This window comes from Carya illinoinensis, chromosome 6, assembly GCF_018687715.1.
Source record: "Carya illinoinensis cultivar Pawnee chromosome 6, C.illinoinensisPawnee_v1, whole genome shotgun sequence".
NCBI classification, from domain to species: domain Eukaryota; kingdom Viridiplantae; phylum Streptophyta; class Magnoliopsida; order Fagales; family Juglandaceae; genus Carya; species Carya illinoinensis.
In genome coordinates this window covers 6,018,983-6,037,914 of record NC_056757.1, presented here as the reverse complement: position 1 = coordinate 6,037,914, position 18,932 = coordinate 6,018,983, and the positions used below count along the sequence as shown (strand labels likewise).

The following is an 18,932-nucleotide window of genomic DNA, read 5'->3' as shown; positions in this document are numbered from 1 at the left end:
CATCATCTTATTAGTCCTAGCTGAGAAGGCTTCGAGGACTACGGCAACCATGGCAAACTTTCTAGTGATCAAGGCTCTGTCTTCGTACAATAAGATAGTAGGACACTCCACATTGAACAACCTGAGGGCCGTGACCTCCACATATCACCTCAAAATGAAATTCTCCATCAACCTGGGAGTGGGGGAGATCCGTGGCGAACAAGTTCTAACGAGGGAATGCTACACTCATGAACTTAGGAACTAGGTAAAGGTGGTCACAAGTGCCAACGGGTCACAATGTGACACCCGAATGCCAGAGTGAACCATCCGGATAGGAACCAAGGTGGCCCCTGAGTTAAGGCAATCGCTAAAACGTCTCCTCATTGAGCACCAAGACACCTTTGCTTGGATTCACAAGGAGATGCCAGGGATAGATAATTCAATCATTGAGCATTGGTTGTGCGTCAACCCAGGGGCCCAAAAGGTGCATAAACGATGAAGTTTCTGTGCGGAGAAGTACATCGCCATTGTGGAGGAGGTGGATTGACTGGATTGACTCCTAGCAGTGGGGTTCATCCACGAGGTACACTACCCGGAGTAGCTTTCCAATGTGGTTCGAATAAAGAAAGCTAGTGGGAAGTGGTGAATGTGTGTCGACTTCACCGATTTGAATAAAGTATACCCAAAAGAAAGCTTCCCTCTGCCACGCATCAACCTAATTATGGACTCAACAGTGAGACACCCTCTTATCAGCTTCATGGATGCCTACTCCAGATACAATTAGATCAGTATGAGCCTGGTTGACAAAGAGAAGACGGCATTTGTCACAAATCGAGGGCTGTATTGCTACAAGGCTATGTCGTTCGGCCCAAAGAACACGAAGGCCACCTATCAGCAGCTGGAACATAGAGGTGTATGTGGATGACTTGCTGGTAAAAAGCAAGAAGGTGGAGTCACACTTAGCAAATCTCCACGAGCCATTCTCGGCCCTTTGACGGTACCAAATGAAGCTTAATCCGGTGAAGTGTGCATTTGGGGTGGAGTCCGGGAAGTTCTTGGGGTTCATGATCTCTACGAGAGGTATTGAGGCTAACCCTGAAAAGGTTGAAGAAACAATAGGGATGCGATCCCCTCACAACCTTCATGAAGTCCAGAGGCTAGCTGGCAGGGTGGCGACCCTTAATTGCTTCATCGCTTGGTCGACTTACAGGTGCCTTCCTTTCTTCAAAGTTTTGAAAAAGGCCCAAGAGTGGGATGCAGGATGTGAAGAGGCCTTATCCGACCTAAAGAAGTACCTAACTCACCCCATTTCTCAGCCAGACAAGATCAGGAGAAGACTTAATCGTGTACTTAGCCGTGTCCCCATACGAGGTCTCAACTGTGCTGATCCAAGACATGAAGGAAGGACAAAGGCTTGTCTACTACACAAGTTGGGCATTCTGTGGAGTTGAGGCCTGGTACCTATGAATGGAAATGCTGGTGTTTACACTGGTGGTTGTGGCAAGAAGGTTGAGTCCTTACTTCCATGCCTACCCAATAAAGGTCCTAACCGACCTGCCTCTCAAGAAAATCCTCTAGAAGCCAGATACCTCTGGGAAACTCACTAATTGGGCAATCGAACTCAGTGAGTTTGACATTGAGTATCATCTCTGTACCATCATTAAAGCCCATGTATTGGCCGACTTCGTCATAGAGTTCACAAGTTTCCTGGAAGAGACACCAGTGACACCTTTAGGAAAACCCTAGCAGGTCTATGTAGATGGTTCGTCTTGCTGGGCTGGTGGTGGTGTAGGAGTGCCCATCATAATGAAGCAGAGCGAGGAGCACAATTATGCAGCCAGAATTACCTTCAAGGTGACCAACAACGAAGTCGGGTATAAGGTACTCTTGGTAGGGATGGCGATAGCACAATTGCTGGGGGCCAATGAGGTGGAAGTGAGGGCTAATTCCCAGGTAGCCGTCAACCAGGTGCTCAGACATTTTGCAACAAAGGAAGAAAGATTGAAGAAATACCTTCAACTCATCTACAACTAGCACAACCGCTTTCGTTACTTTTAGATCTAGCAAAACCTAAGAGGAGAAAACCAAAAGCCAGATCGACTAGCAAAAGTCACATCGGGACAAGAGGAACCACCACTCCCAGAACAAACTGTTATCAGGATTATTGATACCCTGTCAATTGGAATGGAGTAACTTGTCGCTTTCCCAACATCCCCTAAATGGGCAGTGGACATCGATGACTTCCTACAATAGGGTAAACAGTCTAGCAACGCAGAAGAGATGTAAAAGGTCAGAAATAAAGCAGCCCGGTTCACCATGATTGAAGGCATCCTTTACAAGAGAGGCTTCTTTGAGCCCCTACTCAACTGCTTATCGTCAGAAGAGGGTGTGTGTGGAAGCCACACGGGAGGCAGAGCGCTTGCTGTGAAGGTGACTCGAGCTAGGTACAACTAGCCCCATTCACTCAGAGATGCCCAAGACTTTGCCAGGAAATATCCAAAATGTCAGGAACATGGGTCAATGCCACATTGCCCCCCGAAGGAGTTGACATCAATAATTGCCCCGTGGCCTTTTGCACACACTACCAAAAAAAAAAAAAAAAAAAAAAAAAAAAAAAAAAAAAAAAGCAAATTTGGCGGCGTTGGTTATACGCCGGCAACTATCCACAAAAGCGCCGCTAATTAATTCGCGGCATTTTTCTAACGGCGTAACCGTCCGCCGATAATGGAGGGTCGCTATTTTCATTGTTCTGGCGTTTGCCCAAACGCCGGTATTTGTAAATCTCATTAGTGGCGTTTGTATCAATTTAGCGGCATTTCTTGAAACGCCACCACAGTACCTACATTAACATCATTTCTTGAAACGCCGCCACTTTATTGTTACCCTCCTTAGCATATACTAGTGGCGTTACCATAAACACCGCTGCTACTACATTGCCGACGCATCATATAAATTGGAACATTTATTTAAATGCCACTAATAGTACATTGGTGGCGGCACATTAAATTTGTTAACGGCAATTATCTGACCGCCGCTACTTTTTAAAATAGCGGCGTTACGATAAATGCCGCTACTAGTAATTTGCCGACCGATCATATAAATTGGTGGCATTTATTTAAATGTCACTAATAATATGTTGGCAGCAACACATTGAATAATTTAATGGCATTTATCTAAACGCCGCCACTGACCTAATTTAACAGCGGTTATCTAAACGCCGCCACTACCGGCTCATCATATAATTGAGCGACATTTATTTAAATGCCACTAATAGTACTTTGGTTAATTTATTAAGGGCATTTAGCTAAACAATGTCAATTTTTAAAATAGTGGCGTTAACATAAACGCCACCGCATTACGTTACCAGCACATCATATAAATTAACGTTATTTATTTAAATGCCACTAATAGTATGTTGACGGCACATTGAATTTATTAATGGCATTTATCTAAATGCCACCATAAGTTTGTTGCCACCACATTGCATAAATTAACAATGTAATGTAAACACCCCCACTAGTTCATTCCTGGCGCATTTTTTAAATTAACGGTGTTATTATAAACGATGCTACAAAAATGTTGCCAGCATTGCATTAATTAACAAGGTTTAGAACACACCAATAATATGATATACAAATAATAAAAATATATAATAAATAAATTAATAATAAATATGATATAATGGGTCATTATTCATATAATAAAAAAAAACATAAATCACATCACATGAAAGCTCTTCTTCATGGATAATTATTTTTCTTTACATTGTATTTGTCGTTAGCTTTCCGACCATTTCTTTCATGGATAGTTCTTCTTCTTCTACCAGACCAACCCAAAACAAGCAAAGGACCACCAAGATTGATCCAATAACTCCACCAAGATAGATTCCTGTTGTGCATCATCATCTCGATTCGACGTATGTACATAATAGTTTCATGCTCTGGAAAATTAAACAGCGTCACATTAAGATCTTGACGCATGAACTCTCTTCTTTAGTTCTATTTAGCCTCCCTCCCTCCAGAACTGGAAATCGATATATGGCATTTACAAGTAGGGCATCCTAGAAATTCAATTAAGATTTTGTGGGTATTTTCGTATCATTTAAATAAGTTTTTTTTATTATTTTTATTATTTATTTTACTATCAATAAATTTATAATAGCCTTCATCGCTGACACTATATACTATTACCGGCAATATATTAAAGACGCCGATAAACACGGTTAATATAACGGCGTATAATTAATAAAGTATTAGCGTTTGTGTAAACGCGACCAAAAATATATATTTTTACCGGCGTAACAATCTAAATGCCCGGAAACTACTAATTTCCCGGCACATAATTGCTATCTTGACGGCATTGTTATAAATGCCGCTAAACCTATACATTATTACCCGCGTAAAAATTTAAACGCCGGGAATCTCAATAATTTACTGGCAGAAACATTAAGCGCCGATAAATTTTTATATCTATCGGCGCATAAGCAAACGCCGCGGATATAAACGCCCCCAATTTTGCTTTTTTTTTGTAGTGACAATGGGGTCTCGACCTAATTGGCCCATTCCCGATGGTCAAAAGAGGAGCCAAGTTTGTGATGGTAGAGGTCAACTACTTCATGAAGTGGGTTGAAGCAGAAGCCTTGACATGTATCACCTCGCAAACCATCCCGAGGTTGCTTTGGAGGTCGATAGTCTACAGATTTGGCATACCTCACACCTTTCTATTAGATAACGGGAAGCAATTTGACTGCTCACACTACTGAGACTGGTGTGCAGAGCTCGAAATCAAGGCAAAGTATTCATCACAGGACATCCACAAGCCAGCGGTCAGGTCGAAGCAACAAACAAGACTCTCATCTCTACTCTCAAGAAGAAATTAGGGATGCATAAAGGAGCAAGGGCTGACGAGCTTCCAAGTGTTTTGTGGGCATATCAAATGACCGTCTGAACCCCCACTGTGGAAATGCCCTTCGCCCTCACTTATGGAAGTGAGGTGGCAGTCCCTGTCAAAGTCGGAATGCTGACATTTTGCGTACAACACTTCGACCCGACCACCAACAATGAGAGACAGGCAGAATAGTTAGACCTTCTGGAAGAAAGAAGAGAAGCAGCAGCCATATGCATTGCCAACAACAAACAAAAGGCGGAATAGTGCGGCACTATTCATGGTACTGTAACACGATACTATTCACCAAGGGTAATTTTTTAGACAGTGTTTTATTTTAGCCTAGGGTTTTAATTAATTTTTAGTTTAAATACTCTTTATTTCCTCATTTTGAAAGTTTATGAAACTTTATTCATTGTGAGTTGAGTTTATCTCCTTTTATTCTTTATTGAACTTTTGAACTTATCAAAAGTAAATCACAATCTTTATGGTGTTAGTCCTTTGTAATTTGGGTTCTTGAGACAAATTCTTCAACGGGTCTAACTTTTAATATAATCTAGGTTCTTGAAACGAGTTCCTCAATGGGTCTAAATTCTTCCATCCATTGACTTGATTTTGACTTTCTTGGGTGAGTTTTCAAATTGATTGTGGGTTCAAGAGATTCCAATTCTGCGGGTTCACATCATTTGGTATCAGAGCTAGATTTCCAATCAAGTCTGATTTTATCTTTTATTTATTGCATCTTTAATTCTAAGACTTTATTTTTCTAGGGTCGTAAAAAAAGAAAAATGGAAGCTGTCGAAATTCCTTGTTCCTAGGGCTGCTGAATTATTCTATCATTAGGGCTCCTTGTGTTTTGGTTTCTTGAATTGGGGCTGCTGAAATTCCTTCATCCTAGGGCTGCCAAAGTTGCTTTATCATTAAGGTTTGTTAGGGTGGCTAATTTACATCATCTAAGGTTTCAAAATTCTAGGGTTTCTTGCATCTCTAAGTTTGTTAATTGCTTGGAGTGTTGTTTCATTGATTCTCTTCTATTTTTTGTCAATTTTTTGTATTTGAATTCAATTGTTTGATTGTCACAATTGAATACTGTTGTTTGTGATTGAATTAGCAAGAAAAGAAAAGAAAATAAAGGAAAAGAAAAAATTCAAAGAAAAATTTGAAAAAAAAAAGTATAGAAAAAAATTTTTGATTGAGCCTTATCATCAAAGGGGCTGAATACATATGATTATAGTTGGTATCTTGTCTTATGATTACTCTTTCCCTTGTATATTTTTTAGTCTCGTGTCATTTTATTCTTTCCTTATTTCTTGCTCTTATTTTTTGGACCTAATTAATAGTTAGAATAAAACAAGATTGTATTGTCTTGATTGAGTTCAATTAGTTCTTAAAGAACTTGAGTGGAAAAACTCTTGAGGTAACAGGCAAGAGAATATGAGATCATTATTGGGAAAAAGTCAATTAAGAGTGAAACATGAGTGAAGTGTCATTATTCGAGTGTAAACACATAAGGGAGTGTGTGAGATTTTTCCACTAACATTCTTTTTGTGTAGCACATTATGATGTCTCATAATAGTGACTCAACACCGAATGGAGGCAGACAATTCATTTTTTGTGTTGCAATCCATGCAACAAAAGTTTGAAGGATTGAATTTGGCGTTGGGAGAAGTAAGGGATAGGATAGATCAACGAGGTGCAGTGATTAGAAATCTGCAAGGTGAGAGAGATAGGAGGAGACGTGAGCCTAGTATTGAGAATGGGTATGAGTATGAAGAGTATGGTGAGTCTCTCTTATTGTCAGGCGTGCTCTTAATACACAAATTAAGATGGATGATACAGAGCAGCAGAGAGAGAACATTTTTCATACTATATGCCACATCAACAATACAGTATGTAGTATGATCATTGATAGAGGGAGTTGTACTAATGTAGCTAGCACTACTTTAGTTGATAAATTGAATTTACCTATCTTGAAACACCATAAACCATATAAGTTGCAGTGGTTGAATGATTATGGGGAGGTTAGGGTAAATAAGCAAGTTCTAGTTTTTTTTTTCAATTAGAAAGTACAAGGATGAGGTGTTTTTGGATGAAGTAGTACCTATGCATACTGGTCATATTTTGTTGGGGAGGCCATAGCAATATTATAGGAAAGTAATCCATGAAGGGGTCAAGAACATATACAGCATTGTAAAGGATGGCAAAACAATCAAACTTACTCCTTTAACCACAAAACAGGTCCATGAGGACCAACTAAAGCTAAAAAGTGAGATTGATAACAAAAGAGAGAGTAAAAGTGAGGTTGATCAAAAAAGAAAGATTGAAAGTGAGGTTGATCAAAAAAGAAAGAGAGAAAGTAAGATTGATAAAAAAAGAGGTAGTAAAAGTGAGAGTGATCAAAAAAGAAAGAGTGAAAGTAAGATTGAGAAGAAAAAAGAAATAGTGAGAAAAAAGATGAGGATAAGGCTGAAACCTCAAGAAAAAGAGAGAATGAGTTGAAAAAATATTGTGAGGTCGAGAGTTCAAAAAAAGATGTTGAAAAAGAGAGTGAAAGAAAAGAGGGTGAAAAGGAAAAAGAGAATGAAAGAAAAAAAGAAAGTGAAAAGAAAAATGAGAGTGAAAAGTAAAGCAAGAGTGAAGAAAGTGAGAGAAAAATAAAGAGAGAAGTGAGTTTTTATTCCAAGGTGAATTTTAATATTAACGAATCTTTGCCTAGTGTTGTTATTTTTTAGTTGCAGGGATATGAGGTTATGATTCCTAGTGGTGTATTTAGTGAATTGTCGCTTTTTAGAGAGATAGAGCATTACATTGATTTTGTGCAAGGTGCAACAATCCCCACCCGACCTTTCTTTGAAGAACATGAGTCATTGACACACTTGAAGGGATAAGGTAAGTTGTTGACTAGAATGCATGCTAAGTGAGAAGATTGTATTGAGACTTTTCCTCATGAAATCAAATACACATATGATAAGGAAAAACTTATGGTTGATGCATTATCATGGTTGATGCATTATCAAGAAGGTATGTCCTTGTCTTCATTTTAGATGCAAAACTATTGAGATTTGAATATGATAAGAAATTGTATGCTAATGATAATAACTTTGCTAGTGTGTATGGAGTACGTGAGAAAGTATCGCTTGGTAAGTGCTATAGGCTATATTGGTATTTGTTTAGAGAGAATAAACTTTGTGAGCCTGCTAGTCTTATGTGTGAAATGTTTGTGCATGGATGTGGTTTGTTGAAACATTTTGGTGTAAAGAAGACTTTAGACATGTTGCTTGAACATTTGTGGGAGTACTATTTGCCATTAATTGAGTTTGCATACAATTGGAGTGATCATTTTGGTGAAAAGAAGATTTTAGATGTATTCCATAAACGTTTGTGGGAGTATCATTTGACATTCATTGACTTGTTGTATGAACATTTCTTTTGGCCTAAGATGAAAAGAGACGTCAATGGCATTTAAGGCAGGTGCATTACATGTAGAAAAGCCAAATGTAAAGTTTTGTCACATGGGTTGTGTACACCCTTACCCATTCTTAGTGAGGCATTGGTAGACATATTTATGGATTTTGTTTTGTGGTTGTGAATAGATTTAGCAAAATGACACATTTCATTCCATGTTATAAAACTGATGATGCGACAAACATAGCTGACTTGTTTTTCAGGGAGATAATACAACTTTATAGTGTGCCTAAGAGTATTGTTTCTGATAGGGATGTTAAATTCCTTAACTACTTTTGGAAGGTTTTGTTGGGAAAATTGGGTACTAAGCTTTTATTTTTCATTACTTGTCATCCACAGACTAACGACCAGACTGAAATAGTTAATAGGACCTTAACTCAACTCTTACACACTATTGTTCATAAGAATTTAAAAAATTGAGAGGATTGTTTGCAATTTATAGCATTTGTATATAATAGGACCATGCATACTACTGCTTCATATTCTCCTTTTGAGATTGTTTACAGATTTAATCAACTTTTTTAGATTTAATGCCTTTACCTATTGATGGCAAGAGTAGTTTGGATAGCCAAAAGAATGCAGAGTTAGTAAAGTCACTTCATGAGAGGGTACAGCTTCAAATTGCCAAAAAAATGAAAGTGTTGCTTCCCAAGCCAATAAAGGGCGAAAGCATGTCATCTTTCAACCAGGAGATTGAGATTCGGTTCACATGCGCAAAAAAAGATTCCCAACCCATAAAAGGACTAAGTTGCATCCTCGAGGAGATGGACCGTTCTAAATTCTTGAGAAAATTAATTATAATTTAGATAAAGTGGATCTTCTAGGTAAGTATCATGTTTCTGCTATTTTCAATGTCACTAATATTTTTCCCTTTGATGCAAGTCGAATTCTTTTGACGAGAGGGGGAATGATGGGTACCAAAGTGGACCAAGTCTTAAAGATCATTTTCAAGTTCTAGATGGGACAATCATAAGATCAAGAGCTAAGAAGGGCAATGAAATAATGCAAGGATTGGTACAATCCACTTGTAACGAGTCTAGCAAGAGCCCAATATTCAAGATGGGCTTGAAAGAAAGAGATCCAGTTCTAATCCACGTGATACAAGCTATTGAAAAGTGCAACATAAATTAAGGGCTATTATTATATTTATGTGATTAAATACCTTTGACTTGTTTATTTCATTAAAATGGCTTATTTTATTAGTTTAGAATAATTTGGTTTATTATGAGAATGACTTAAAGACATGTTGAAAAAATTATTGTTTTTTTGAACTAGGGTTTCAAGATGGTTACTGTAGCAAGTTACTGTAGTGCAGCACTATTCACCAAGGGTAATTTTGAAAAAGAGGGTTTTATTTTAGCCTAGGGTTTTAATTAGGTTTTAGTTTAAATACTCTTTATTGCCTCATTCTGAAAGTTTATGAAAATTTATTAAACTTTATGAATTTTCTTCATTGTGAGTTGATTTTATCTCCTCTTGTTCTTTATTGAACTTTTGAACTTATTAAAGGTAAATCACAATCTTTGTGGCGTTCTTCCTTTGTAATCTGAGTTCTTGAGACAGATCATTCAACGGGTCTAGATTTTAATATAATCTAGGTTCTTGAAATGAGTTCCTCAACGGGTCTAGATTCTTCTATCCATTAACTTGATTTTGGCTTTCTTGGGTGAATTTTCAAATTAGTTATGGGTTCAAGAGATTCCAATTCCGCAGGTTCACATCACTCACCGAGTCCCTAGACTCGCAACGATATCGAGTCCCAAGAGTCACAATGGGCTAAGGCCAAGTCTCTGAAACTAGCCAACCCCCGTCTAGCAAAGTCGAGTCCCTAGACTTGCCGAGTCCCTAGACTCACAACGATATTGAGTCCCAAGACTCAAAACTGGCTAAGGCTAACTCTCTGAGACTAGACAAACCCCATCCAACATAGTTGAATCCCTAGACTCGCCGAGTCCCTAAACTCGCAACTAGCTGCAGGATAAGGCCAAGTCTCCGACTAGCCGACTACCTTCCAACAAAGTTGAGCCCCTACACTCACTGAGTCTCTAGACTCACAACGATATCGAGTCCCAAGACTCACAACAGGCTAAGGTCAAGTCTCCGAAACTAGTCGACCCACATCCAACAAAGTCAAGTCCCTAGACTCGCAACAATATCAAGTCCCAAGACTCACAAAGGGCTAAGGCCAAGTCTCTGAGACTAGCCGAAATCCATCCAAGAAATTAGCAAAGATATTGAGTCTCAAGACTCACAATAGGTTAAGGTCAAGTCTCCGAGACTAGCCGGCCCCCATCCAACAAAGTTGAGTCCCTAGACTCACAACAAGCTGCAAGGTAAGGCCAAGTCTCTGAGACTAGCCGACCCGCGTCCAACAAAGTCGAGTCCCTAAACTCACAACGATATCAAGTTCTAAGACTCACAGTGAGGTAAGGCCAAATCTCTGAGACTAGCCGACCCCCTATTCAACAAAGTGGAGTCCCTAGACTCGCAACAATACCGAGTCCCAAGACTCGCTGCAGGGTAAGGCCAAGTCTCCGAAACGAGCTGACCGCTCGTTTAACAAAAATTCCTAGTCGTCCCTTACTCCAGAAGCATGGAGCTCAAAAGGATAATAAAAGTAGTATATATCCAACAGATGAAATGCAGACGTAAAGGGAAATGCTTTCATTAATTATGTGCACCACACGCTATTTACATTAAGAAGGAGAGGAAAGTGGAAAGGAGGCTCGAGCCCATCAAGGAGGAGGAGGGGCAGAACTACTGGGGGGAAGAGGAGGGTACCATGGTCTACCAAGCTTCTTGCACTAAGCCCAACCCTTAGGTTTCGGCGAGAGAGATTGCAAGTCTAGATTGTACAGGTCCTCCTCAGGGTGTGCCAACAAATGCTTCTTTAGTCACTCAAGACCCTTCCGATAGTCATACAACCAAGCCATGTCCCAGATAGCGTTGACATTTTTTATATGGGCCCTTATCTCTACAAAGTTCTGGTTCACACTCTCTAGACTAAACGTTAGACCCATGATGGTGAGGTCCTATGTCAGAAGCTTCGCATTCTTTTCAAACACCTACTGTTTTAGATTCTGGGCCTCCTCCTCGACCCGACTGAGGTTTCCCTTCAAAATCTTCACCTTAGCTAGGCTTCTAAAGCTCAAGGACAGCAGCCTCGAGCGCTGTCTATAAGCCTTGGAGTAGTCTCGATGAAGTTACTTCAACATTGCTTGGTCTAGGGCTCACGCGATCTCCCAAGTGGCCAAATCCTGTACAGCCTTGTCATGTTCTTGTACCAACTGTTTGTTGTAGTCAACCAGCTTACACACGTTGTCCTCGACGCTCTCGAGCTCCTTCCTCAAGTCTTCCTTCTGGCACTTGCTCCTGGAGGCCTCCCCCTCCAATTTCTCGATACGTTGCCGCATGTCCTCGATCTCTCGGATCCAACCTCGACGGTCGGACTCAACTCATCATTTCGTCAAGGTAACTACTTGAGCATATAATGCTCGAGATGGACCAAGGAGGCTAGTTGACGATTGGCCTCGGACAGCTCCCTAAGCTCCTCACCAACCATGGCTACTATTTGGTCGACAGCCTGCAAGACAATAATGATACACGCAAGTGGGAAGAGTGGGTTAAAAAAAACACAACGGCAACAAACGCACTCAAGTACTCGGATGTAAGGTAAGGGAGAAGTGCACAAGACCATACCTGAGCGAAGGCAGGGCGCAGCTTCCTAGCCGTCTACTCGGTAGCAGCCGCGCTAGCCTTCTCGAGCTCTGAATCTGGACCCTGGTCCTCTCTAGTTTCAGTCGTGAGAGGGGCGCTAACAAGACCTAGGTGTAAGGAGTGGCCCGACCCTGACGCCCCTGCCTCCCCTTCATTAGGAACCCCTTTTGAATGACCCAGGCGACTTGGCAAGGGCTCATGAGGGTCGTCGTCATCACTCAGCATGTCCACATGAGGGGAAGTGTGGGGAACCTTTTCATCTCAACCAAAAAAGGGCAAAGGGGTGGAGCGAGAGCGGCTTCTCGGCGTATCCTCTTCACTCCTCTCGAGAGACCATTCTCCCCGTTCTTCCTCTTTGTCTTCCTCCACACCTTCACGCCTCTCTTCTTCTTCCTCCTACTCCACTTCATCGGCCGACCCTTGGCAAGTGCACGAGGATCATTGGAAGAGGTGTGTGACTCTAGTGCCGCCTCTGTGTCTCCACGAACTAGTTCCTCCCTTAGAGTATCCTCAACGGACTCAAGCACCTCCATCCCAATCTAGTTGTAAGGAGGGAAGTGTAAAAAAGAGTAGGGGAAGGCGGTCTCGAAGATTGAATCATCCTCCTCCTCGAGGATAGGAAGTGGCAACTCGATAGGGGCAGGGCAAGAGCCTGCGAAAGAGGAGCAACCGGAAGTCAGATGAGGGTCTGTCGAATAAGAAATGCCAACACCAGCACTCGACCAGCTAGGGAACGACGTTGTCCTCCCCCATGTGGGGGAAGGAGGGGCCCGAGCTCGACTTGTTCTCCTTTGCTCAGAGAACGCTTCCAGGAGCCACCACTTGAAGGCCTGTGAAGGGAGTCATGGCATGCCTTCAACCGCTTGACTTCATGCTTAGAGGGTCCTGCCACCCTCTTTTGCCCCCTGGGGGAAGATCTCTGGTTGGTTTGAAGGGAACAACAGGGGGATCGATAGAACTCCAAAAGGCTATTGTCAAAGAGGGCTACATCGGTGTTCTATTCATACTCGTGGGCCCGGGCTCAGTTGATGACCTTGACAACACAAGCCTCCTCCTCGGGAGTCAATCTGATCTCCAGACTCTAAGGTGAAGGGAGGAGCCCCCAGTTGACTTGGATGGGAAACTCCCTCTAAGCCAGTTCATCCAGCGTACTTCACCTCCTGATCTCCCTCTTGGCCTTATTTATTATTTTGGAGCATGGTGATAAATCATGAGAAATTTATTAGTTATTCGCCAACCACCCCCTTTTTCTCTTGACCTTATCTTTTTAGAGTATAGTGTTAAGTCACTTCTTAAAAAGCAAATTAATACTTGAAGTTATCATTTGGGAGTATAGTTTGACAGGATTATAACACTTCTTTCATAAATTAATACTTAACAATAGATATTACCTCTCTCTTTCAAACAATTAGTGTTTAAGAATGGAAAAAACTCTAACCACAAATGGATTATACAAAAGTAAGTTAACAAACTGACATAATTTGATGTGGCTTATCAGAATATAAATTTACTTTTATTACAAAAGTAGATATAACGAATCTGGTGAAATCACATTAATTTTTTAGATTTCTTTTGTATAATCTATATATTGCTATAGCACTCCTCACTAAGAATATGTATTATCTCTCCCTTCCAAACAAATTGAAATTATTGAAGGTTTGCGATATATTATGCATTGTCATGTGGGGGCTCAACAGATAAATATTTCATTAAAACTGTAAATATTAATTAAATGGGATAAAGTATAGATTTACATTTTGAGCTTGGAGTTAAGGCTCAATTCAAGACCTATGCTATAGTGCCATTGGAAATCATCACTTATCTGAAAAATAAATAAATTAACCAAAAAATGAATTTAGTTTGTTTAAAAGTATATTCTAACACGCAAGTCCTTAAAAGAAAATCTGTATCCTCAAATGATAGTAACTTTTAAACTCAACATAGATCATGTTTTCTTCATGATCATCTATTTTGTGACAAGAATTACTTGAAGTTTCTCAAAAACTATTGGAAAGCTCATCCCAATTCTAGAAAGATGATCATTAATGTAGAACCAGTTCTTCCTGTAGCTCCTGAGAATAAATATTCATCAAGCTAACCATAATTTATCTCCCACGACCTTAAAAAAAATAATACAGATTAGAAAGACAACTTAAGAAATAAATGCCACGTTTTCCCAATAACTGATTTGGTCACTCACTTTCAACTAAAAATAAAATTTAAAAATACCATCTCTGGCTACATGACAATAAGTCTACAGGCAACCGGCTAGCGTCCCCTTTGCGTCCCTGTGGCTAACGTGGCTGTTTATATTTTTTTTTTTTAAAAACAAAAAAACAAAACAAAACAAAACATAAGCGGGAAAAGTAAAATGTGAATAGGAAATGAAATGTGAAAAACCAGAAACCAGAGAGTCTTCTTTGTCGTGCGTTGTCTTTGTCGTGTTTGTCTTCTCCCGAACTCGACCTGAGCTATCTCTAAGGGTCAGTGTCTTTCGTGCGAGAGCAAAACTAGAGGTGGGAGTGTATCTTCTCTGTCGTGGGTATCTCTGAGGTCTGCGTTCAGGTTGGATGTGTAATGGTGTGATTCGGTACTTCAAAACCAAGTCTTCCAAACATTTTTTGTGAGATTCTTGAAACATTTCTTTACTTTTCCCTCATATTTCATTTTAAGTTTTTTCAGGGAGTGGATCTGTCACTGGCAAGCATCTCAATGAAAGTTGAGCTTGGGAAAACCCATCCCCCACGAACACTACCTTTTTCTTAACCAATCTTTGTTGTCTTTGTGCCTTCAATTTTTTTTCCCCATCATTCTCTCAAGGACCCCAAAAACTACCCTTATTTTTTCAACTTCCTATTATGGAATGTTTGTTGGATCTCTCTGTTTAGTCCCTTTTGTCTACTTTGGGCCTTCCTGATTCCTAAAAATAATTTGCTTTGCACCTTAGATTATATACACCTAGGTCCTTGATTATTTACGTCCAAACACCTCATTAATATTGAAACATTGAAGTAGAATCTTCATTTGAAATGTCCATTGATTTTTTTATTATATCGCTTGTTATAAGAATCAGACTATATATGTACTGAAACAAAACAAGAACCATTAAACATATATTTTGCCTAATACTGTAGTGTGGACTGGGAAGTGATTGTCTCATGTATTCTGTCTTGTACGCCTTGTTTTTAATTGAAACCCATTCTTGCATTCACAACACATAATATCCTAAAGGTCTATGAGTATTGTTCAAATGATGAAAAATCCTCTCAGATTGCTGGGATCTACAGATTTCCTTGCAAAATAATATGCATTTTTTGTCATCTATTTTTTGTTTTTCCCATTTTGATAAGGGTTTCCATTTTTTCCATTTTCAATGTTAAAGAAGGTGTAGCTTTTTATTTTTAAATAATTCTAATGTTTCTCTAAATTGGTTTTCCTCGCTATTCTATACTTATGTAGAGGAATATCTATAGCCCATATTTCCTTACTCCCATATTTGCATTTTTAATCTTTAGATCCAATATTTGCATTTGGCTCTCTCTCAGCATGGGAAACGGGACAGAACATCCATCTACGCTAACACCATGTAGCTCCACTACAAGCAAAATAGTTGGTTCAAAGGATAATAGACCCGATGGGGGAGAAACTGAAGCATCATGTACAATTAGGTAGCATTTAATGTATTATGGGAGGATAATACACTTTTGTGCATTTAATGTATTTTTTTGTGGGGATGATTGTAGTCCAGGCACTTAATTGGGTAGCATTTGTGTTTTTGGTAGGATAAGTATATTTCAAGGACTTTATGCATTTAATGTAGTTTTTGTGGGAATGATTGTATTCCAGCACTTAATTGGGTAGCATTTGTGTTTTTGGTGGGATGAGTATATTTCAAGGACTTTTGTACATTTAATGTATTTTTTGTAAGGATGATTGTATTCCAGACACTTAATTGGGTAACATTTGTGTTTTTGGTGGGATGAGTATATTTCAAGGACTTTTGTACATTTAATGTATTTTTTGTAGGGATGATTGTATTCCAGGCACTTAATTGGGTAGCATTTGTGTTTTTGGTGGGATGAGTATATTTCAAGAACTTTTGTGCTTTTAATGTATTTTTTGTGAGATGAGTATATTTCACTTCCCACCTAATCAAAAGGTCTCACATTCTGGGCATATTTTGAGGCACTAGATCTGAGAGAGCATGGTCGATTTCGTCCAGAGTATGTGCCTCAAGTTTAATGCACTAGCTCTGAGAGAGCTTGGTTGAACCAATGCACAATCATTTATGGTGCAATTCCAAATTTCTAGTACAATGCATATATCTGGTGCAATTCCAGATTCATTACAATGCATATTTCTGGTGCAATTCCAAATTTGTTTAAGTCAAAAATGAAGGTCTCACATTTGATGTTTTAAACTATCCGAGCATAGCATATACAACATATATAATCCCAATACAAAATATTTTACAAGTTAGCGCCAACTTTGGGAATAATCTAAGAACTTACTACATCAAGTACAAAGTCCAATATTCAGATACTAACACTAGGCAGCAATTACTTAGATACTACCAAGTCACATGCAACTACAAATGAAAAAGTCCAATACGCCCGAAGTAGTGTGTGTGAAGAATGCCTTATTCCAGCTTCTTGTTCCAGAAGCACCATCTCTCTATTGGATACCACCATCTCTCTCTTTTCGATTTCATCTACTCTCTTACAGAGCTCGGTCTTCATCTTTTCCACATTGTTGAGTATTTTCTCGAGCTCTTTCTCCTTCCTTAATAGTTCATTATTTCTTTCTCGAATTTGGAGCTCAATCTCTTGATTACTATCTACCCTCTTGAAATACTTACAATACGGCAATCCCTAATCATTTTATACATAAATAAAAAAAATATTAGATGTACAACATATTAATCCATATTAATCACTATAATTTGTTACATGTACAAATGTAGTTACCTCTGTGTTGTACTTTGGACACCCTAAGAAGGGTCATCCTGGATTTCTTGTAGTATTTGAGTATCTCAATGTGGCTTCTACCTTACAAAAGCAAAATGGTTGTCCCAAAGTTCATTTGCAAATGATGAAGAAGATATTGATGATGATGATGCTGACATTCTAACATGATGTTTTATAATTTGTTACATGCAAAATCCAAAAAAATATGGATTAAACAGCTTTCATGAGTTCTATAGAACTTGTTTCCTACACTTGGCCTCCAAAAAATCACTGCAAATAGTGCTTTTCTAGCAATAAAATCACTACAATTAGTGCAGATAAGACCAAACTAATGGTATTCAAGCTAAGACCAAACAAATAGTACTAACCTCTTTTTTATTAAAAATGAAGGTCTCCCTGGATCGTGACTTTACTAATTTTTGAGTTATTTTTTTAGGGCAATGCACGAATTTAATCTACCAACACTTGTTTGAGACAGCTCCATAACAATGGTATTCACAAGGTTGTTGATGACATACATTGAGTTTCAACTGATACTTTTGAAAAGGAAGGAAAAAAAAAAGAAATGAAATAAAAATGCTCCAACCGTGGCCAGCCCATTAGAAGTCTAGAATCTACAAGCATGTCTGTCTTTGTCTTTGTTACTTTAGCCTCTCATTCTCATCCTCTTTTAAACCAACAAAGTGAAAAGCTTACAAGCTAATCAAAGTGCACATGTTCTACAAGTCTATAAGTCACTCTAAAAAGCAAAAAAATTTCACATAAGAAATTCTATAGCCAACATAAGAAATTTGAACATTATATATGAAACATATGGCAGCTCCTAATTGCAGTGGCAAATACTAAATCAAGTCTTAACATACTAGAGAGAGAAAATAATGAAAGGAAAATCTCACCTGAAACTCCAAATCTATAACAATAATTCTACAGCAAAGTCACCAAAACCAAATTACCAAATTCTGCAAAACACATACTAGAACCTAGATCAAAACCATACATATACTAGCATTGCAGGTCACATGCAACTTAGCACAATTAATAAATCAATTAAAACAGCCTGAAGACAAAGGGGCTTCGTGGGTTCGTGGAGAAGACAAAGTATATGTTTAATGGTTCTTGTTTTGTTTCAATATATAGAGTCTGATTCTTTTTTTTTTGATAGGTAAATAATATATTACAATTTTACTTTTCTTATATATAGAGTCTGATTCTTATAACAAGCGATATAATAAAAAAAATCCTGATTCCATTTCAAATGAAGATTCTGCTTCAATGCTTCAATATTAATGAGGTGTTTGGACATGAATAATCAAGGACCTACGTGTATATAAACTAAGGTGCAAAGCAAAATATTTTTAGGAATCAGGAAGGCCCAAAGTAGAAAAAAGGGTCTAAACAGAGAGATCCAACAATCATTCCTTAATAGAAAGTTGAAAAAATAAGGGTAGTTGTTGGGGTCCTTGAGACAATGATGGGGAAAAAAATTGAAGGCACAAAAACAACAAAGATTGGTTAAGAAAAAGGTAGTGTCCATGGGGGATGGGGGTTTCCCAAGCTCAACTTTCATTGAGATGCTTGCCAGTAATAGTTCCACTCCTAGAAAAAACTTAAAATGAAATATGAGGGAAAAATGAAGAAATGTTTCAAGAATCTCACAAAAAATGTTCGAAAGACTCACATTATCACCATCCAGCATGAACGCAGACCTCAGAGATACCCACGACAGAGAAGATCCACTCCCAGTCTCTGGTTTCGCTCTCGCACGAAAGATGCAGACCCTTGGAGACAGCTTGGGTCAAATTCGGGAGAAGACGAACATGACGAAGAAGATGCATGACGAAGCTTCTGACTCTCTCTGGTTTTTACTCTCTTTCCCGTTCGAATTTCATTTTTACTCTCTCTCTCTCTAGTTTTCACATT

General features: G+C 38.9%; 2 long non-coding RNA genes across 2 annotated transcripts; one reads left to right on the top strand and one right to left on the bottom strand.

The window, feature by feature from the left end:
* Nucleotides 1–14,417: 14,417 nt before the first annotated feature.
* On the top strand, nt 14,418–16,091 carry LOC122313256. The gene is made up of 2 exons (XR_006243341.1): nt 14,418–14,668; nt 15,561–16,091. It is a non-coding gene; the product is annotated as an uncharacterized LOC122313256 (long non-coding RNA).
* A 333-nt stretch (nt 16,092–16,424) lies between these two features.
* On the bottom strand, nt 16,425–18,932 carry LOC122313255. The gene is made up of 3 exons (XR_006243340.1): nt 18,691–18,932; nt 17,013–17,093; nt 16,425–16,916 (listed from the first exon to the last, which is right to left on the bottom strand). It is a non-coding gene; the product is annotated as an uncharacterized LOC122313255 (long non-coding RNA).